Below are 6000 nucleotides of genomic sequence, written 5' to 3' on the forward strand. Positions count from 1 at the left end.
CTCATTTCACTCTTTTCCGCGGAGATCTCGATCCGAGTATAGGTTCCACTGTACAAAAATTTTGTACAAAGGTCTGAACCTTTTCCTAGCTACCATGTGTTCTTTTAAATTAAATTTTGGATCTCCTGCGGAACTTAACACGTTTGATCCAAAACTTAATCTATTTGTTCTTTTAGGTTTTGACTTGGATCTCCTGCGGAACTTAACATGTTCGACCCAAGTCTCCTTAAGTTATTAATTCCATTAAATATTAATTTCCATAAAAGGTTCCCAGTACTGACGTGGCGAGGCACATGGCCTTCTTGGATATGGGAGCAACCACCACCGACTAGACAAAACCTTTAATAGAAAGCTAATATTTAATTTCCTAAAATAACTTTAGGTTAACCAAAGAGAACAATCAAATCACAAGGAAAAGAAAGAAACAAAAGAACACAACTTCGAAAAAACATATTCGAAATACTAGAACGTAAGCCTCTTGTATTTGGTATTATTTCCATAAATAACTAGCATGATGCGGAAATAGAAATTACTAGTTATACCTTGTAGAAAAACCTCTTGATCTTCTACCGTATTCCTCTTCTAACCTCGGACGTTGTGTGGGCAACGATCTACCGAGATGAGAAACCACCAACCACCTTCTTCTCCTCCAAGCAAGGTTCGGCCACAAAGGAAGAACTTTACCAAAGAAGAAAATCAAAATACTAACCAAGCTCCAAGAGATGCTAGCTTTCTCTCCTTCTTCTTCTTCTTCTCCAAGTAGTATCCGGCCACCACAAGAACTCCAAGAGAGATGAAGTATTCGGCCACCACAAGAGGAAGAGAGGGAGAGGGTAATGGCCGCAAACAACAAAAGAGGGAGAGAAAACAATAGAGGTTGTATATTGTGAAGGCACCCTCACCCCTTCTTTTATATTCCTTGGCCTAGGCAAATTAGGAAATTTAATTACAATAAAATTTCCTTAATTTCCTTGACATGATTTATTTGAGAAAAATAAAATAAAATTTCCCAAATAAACTCTAATGGCCGGCCACATCAAGAGGAAGCAAATTGGACAAGTTTTAATCAACAATTAAAACTTTCCTTATTTGTTTCCGGAAATTTTAAAAAATAAAATTTCTCTTTAAAAATCTCTTCATGGTTAATAAAAGGAAATATCTATAATTTTAATTTTATTAACATGTGAATAATTTTAAAGAAAATAAAAACTCTCCAATCTACAAATAAGGAAAGAGATCTAATCTCTTTCTTTAATCTTTGTAAATCTTTTACAAGAGATATTTTAATTTTAATTCTCTTTAAAATATATCTTCCACATAATAATAAAATCTAAAATTAAATTTCTTTTTATTTAATTATGGCGGCCCTACTAGCTTGGGTTCAAGCTAGGGCCGGCAGGCCGGCCCTAGCTTGGTTCCCAAGCTAGCTTGGCCGGCCCCTTTAGGTGGGTATAGAAGGTGGGTATATGTGGGTATAGTACTCTATAAATAAGAGGCTACGATAGGGACCGAGAGGAGGAATTGATTTTGGTCTCCGATAAAATTAAGCATCCCATATTCGCCCGAACACACAACTTAATTTTATCAATGATAATTCATTCCACTAGAGAACTATCATTGAACTACCGCACCAATCCCAAATTACATTTTGGGCTCCTTCTTATTATGAGTGTGTTAGTCTCCCGTGTTTAAGATATCGAATGTCCACTAATTAAGTGAGTTATTGACAACTCATTTAATTAATATCTAAGTCCAAGAGTAGTACCACTCAACCTTATTATCATGTCGGACTAAGTCCACTGCAAGGTTTAACATGACAATCTTTATGAGCTCCTCTTGAGGACATTATCAACCTAGTATCACTAGGACACGGTTGCCTTCTATAATCAACAACACACACTATGAGTGATACCATTTCCCAATTTATCGGGTTTATTGATTCATCGAACTAAATCTCACCCATTGATAAATTAAAGAAATAAATATCAAACATATGTGCGTGGTATTATATTAGGATTAAGAGCTCACACTTCCATAATGACTGAGGTCTTTGTTCCTTTATAAAGTCGTATAAAAGGAACGACCTCAAATGGTCCTACTCAATACACTCTAGGTGTACTAGTGTAATTATATAGTCAAGATAAACTAATACCTAATTACACTACGACCTTCTAATGGTTTGTTCCTTTCCATTCTGGTCGTGAGCTACTGTTTATAATTTATAAGGTACTGATAACATCATCTTCTATATGTGACACCACATACTATGTTATCTACAATATAAATTAAATGAACAACTACAAAACAAATGTAGATAATTAGACCAAATGTGATTCTTTATTCATAATGAATGTTTACAAAGCTTAGGCTTTCAGTATACACTCCAACAATCTCCCACTTATACTAATGACTAAGCTGCCATATCTTCTACCATACATCTGATTCCCATTCCCTCCACATGCCGATCGAAAGCTTTCGCCGGAAGGGCCTTAGTGAAAGGATCTGCCAGGTTATCCGCTGATGCAATCTTGGCGATGACAACTTCTCCTCGCTTCACGATATCTCGTATCAGGTGGTACTTGCGCTCTATATGTTTACTTGCCTTATGGGCTCGTGGTTCCTTCGAGTTTGCAACTGCACCGCTATTATCACAATAAATTGTGATGATTTTGGGCAAACCAGGAATCACATCTAAGTCCATTAGAAAGTTCCTGAGCCATACTGCTTCTTTAGCTGCCTCTCAGCTTCCATGGTTGAGTCCGATACGCATTTCTGCTTAACACTCCTCCATGAAATGGCTCCACCTCCTAAAGTAAACACATAGCCTGATGTAGACTTACTATTGTCCCTATCTGATTGGAAATCTGAATCCGTGTAACCCACAGGGAGCAAATCGTCTGCTTGGTAAACTAGCATATAATCTCTAGTCCTTCTCAGGTACTTTAATATATGCTTTACTGCAGTCCAATGTCCTTGTCCAGGGTTACTCTGATATCTGCTGACCATGCCCACGGCAAAACAGATATCAGGTCTCGTACATAGCATTGCATACATTAGGCTTCCTACAGCCGAAGCATAAGGAACTGCTTTCATGTCCTCTATCTCTTTTGATGTCTTTGGAGACATCTCTTTAGATAGAGCTACTCCATGTCTAAAAGGTAAGAAACCTTTCTTGGAGTCTTGCATGCTAAAACGAGCAAGGATTGTATCTATATATGAAGCTTGGGATAGACACAACATTCTTTTCTTGCGATCCCTTATAACTTTGATCCCAAGAATGTGTGCACATTCTCCTAAGTCCTTCATATCAAATTGTTTGGACAACCATACCCTTATGTCTGATAATACCTTGACATTGTTGCCAATTAACAAAATATCATCTACGTATAGTACAAGAAATACCACCACGTTTCCGTTACACTTCTTATATACACAAGACTCATCCGGACTTTGAATAAATCCATATGACTGGATTACTTCATTAAACCGGATGTTCCAAGACCTTGAAGCTTGCTTTAGTCCATAAATGGACTGATTGAGCTTGCATACTATATGCTCTTTGCCTTTTCAATAAATCCTTCGGTTGCTTCATATGGATGTTCTCTTCAAGACTTCCATTAAGGAAAGTTGTCTTGACATCCATTTGCCAAATCTCATAATCCATATGAAAGCGATGGATAAGAGTATCCGGATAGACTTAAGCATGGCTACGGTGAAAAGGTTTCCTCATAATCGATTCCCTCTTTACGAGTGTACCCTTTCGCAACAAGCCTAGCTTTGAAGGTTTCTACCTTCCCGTCATCCCTCTTTTCCTTTTGTAGATCCACTTGCATCCAACGGCTTTTACACCATCAGTGGTTCTACAAGCTCCAGACCTTATTAGAGTACATGGACTCTATTTGAATTCATTGCCTTTTGCCAAGATCTTGCATCTATATCTTGGAGTGCTTCGTCATATGACGGGAGGTTCATGTTTACCCGGATCAAGTCCAAGACTCTCCCAAAACATGAATCTTTCAGTTGCATTACAACCCTCCCACTACGACGAGGCACTGTCTGTGGTTGTGTATCATGTGTGACACGTGTTGCAGTCTCTTGTGGTACTTCATCTTGTACTGTTGGTACTGAAGTAGACATGTCCTCTCTAAGTTCTTCTAAAACAACTTTACTACTGGGCTTGTGATCCATTATATAGTCTTCTTCTAAAAACTGGGCATTGGTGCTAACAATGACCTTCTGGTCTTTAGGACTATAAAATAAACCACCTTTCGTTCCTTTGGGATATCCTACAAACACGCGAACTTCTGTACGAGATTCTAACTTATCAGCATCTGGTTTTAGCACATGTGCTGGACTACCCCAAATCCGAATATGTCTTAGACTGGGTTTTTGCCCATTCCACAATTCTATGGGAGTAGAAGAAACTGATTTAGAAGGTACTAAGTTCAGAATATCGCTATTTCCAGAGCATATCCCCAAAACGAATTTGGTAATTCTGAATAACTCATCATTGATCTAACCATCTCCATAAGAGTCCTATTCCTTCGTTCTGCTACACCATTCTGTTGGGGTGTTCCAGGTGCAGACAATTGGGATTGAATCCCAGCCTCTGATAAGTAATTCCTAAACTCTCCTAAGAGGTATTCGCCACCACGATCAGATCGTAGTGTCTTGATACTTTTACCTAGTCGTTTCTCCACATCAGCCTTGTATTCTTTGAACTTATCAAAGCACTCGGACTTGCGGCGCATTAGGTAAATGTATCCATATCTTGAATAATCGTCTATGAAAGAGACAAAATATTCAAAACCTCCTCTTGCCTGGACAGACATAGGACCACACAAATCAGAGTGAACCAACTCTAACACTTCTTTGGCTCTATACCCCTTGGCCTTAAAAGGCCTCTTGGTCATTTTACCTTCCAAGCAAGATTCACAAGTTGGAAAATTTTCCAACTCAAATGAACTCAAAAGTCCATCGGCTATAAGCCTTTGAATCCTACTTAAGTTAATATGACCAAGCCTTAGATGCCAAAGATATGCTTGGTTCATTTCCGAAGGTTCTTTTCTCTTATTAGAATTAGAAGATGAATTATAAATTTCCATGTTTTGCTTTGTGGAAGAATTTGGATTTAAAATATACAAATTGCCAACTAATGCACCAGAACAGATAATCACTTTATTTCTTTTAATAACTACATCGTTACTGAAAGAAACTGAATATCCATCTAAAAATAGTTTAGAAACTGAAATTAAATTCTTTCTAAAACTGGGTACATAAAGACAATTTCTTAAAACCAAATTTCTATTTCTACTAAAAGATAAGTAGACGTCTCCCACTGCAACAGCTGCCACCTTAGCAGCATTGCCCATGTAGACAGTAATCTCCCCTTCAGATAGTCGTCGGGTTTCCTGGAACCCCTGCAGAGACATGATCGATGGCTCCGTATCTACACACCAGGTCTTGGTAGATAACACCGCTAAACATGTTTCAACAACTAGAGTATGAGATATACCTTTGTTTTGGTTCTTACGAGGACAGTCCGCAATGTCCTGCCCGCTTGCAGATGAAGCACTTGCCCTTGGCTTCTTCATTCCGACTTTAAATCCGTACTCGAGATTTATTCACTTTCTTTCTTGAACCGGTTTGTTTCTTCTTCTTCTTACCTTTCGGTTTAGAAGTAGAACCATTTTCGACATAGTGAATTTGAGCATTGTGACTAAATAACCCTTCTGCTGAAGTTCTGTCGGTAGTTCCCCTAATGAATAAATCCTTTTATTCATATTATAGTTCAAGGCTCAAAACTTCTAGGTAGGGTTTGGAGGATCATATCGATCGGGTTTCCCATCAATTTCTCCTCCAAGGATCTATATTTTTCGGATAAGCCATCATGTTTAGGATATAATCCCTTATAGGAGTACCCTCTTGCATGGTGGTGTCATTATCTTTCTCATAGCTTCTTGTCTAGAAGCCCTATCCTGGTGACCAAAGAGTTCCTTG

Source organism: Zingiber officinale, chromosome 9B (assembly GCF_018446385.1).
Source record: "Zingiber officinale cultivar Zhangliang chromosome 9B, Zo_v1.1, whole genome shotgun sequence".
Taxonomy (NCBI): Eukaryota; Viridiplantae; Streptophyta; class Magnoliopsida; order Zingiberales; family Zingiberaceae; genus Zingiber; species Zingiber officinale.